The sequence below is a fragment of the Parus major genome, chromosome 18 (genome assembly GCF_001522545.3).
Source record: "Parus major isolate Abel chromosome 18, Parus_major1.1, whole genome shotgun sequence".
Lineage (NCBI taxonomy): Eukaryota > Metazoa > Chordata > Aves > Passeriformes > Paridae > Parus > Parus major.
The window spans coordinates 8,127,316-8,127,970 of NC_031786.1; positions in this window are offsets into that span (position 1 = coordinate 8,127,316).

Below are 655 nucleotides of genomic sequence, written 5' to 3' on the forward strand. Positions count from 1 at the left end.
TCCCCAGCCGCACACACCGGTGCGGGCTGTTCCAAGTCTCCGGTGCCGGGCAGGGGAAGAGCGGGGCTCAGGCTCCCCCAGGGCTGCCCCTCAGCCCCGGGGCACTCCCATCCTGCCCGGGGCTCAGCCCTGCCGGCTCCCCGCCCTGCAAACCCCGCTGCCTTCAGCCGCCGCAGCCAAGGGAAGGGGTGGAATTTCACGCCTCCAGCCCGGCGCACCCCATGGATTTGATTCAGCCCTTGGCTGCTGGAGCAGCTCAGGTCAGCGCTGCTCTCCCGTCTCTAGTTCAAAGTGCATTAGTGACCCGTGAAAACGCCGCTTTCCTCTCCAAACCCGCTGGTCCAGGGCTCATTCAAGGCTGCGAGCCGAGCAAAGCCGGCTCACACCTCCCTCACTCACTGCGAGGGGGGCAGAGAGCCATGGACCCCAGAAACAGCCCCAGACATCACCCCAGGAGTGGGGAAAGGATTTGAGTGTGCCAGGAGGGAGAGCATGCAGGTCGGGAAATTAATTACACAAATGCAATCAGCCGGGGGCATTACAAACACAGACAGGAAGAAAATCATAGCTACTCTTAATTTGCTTTGAGGACACAGGGAAGTGCAGGAACCTGAACTGCTGGAGGAAGGGCCAGGCTGCTCTCTGGAAAGATTTC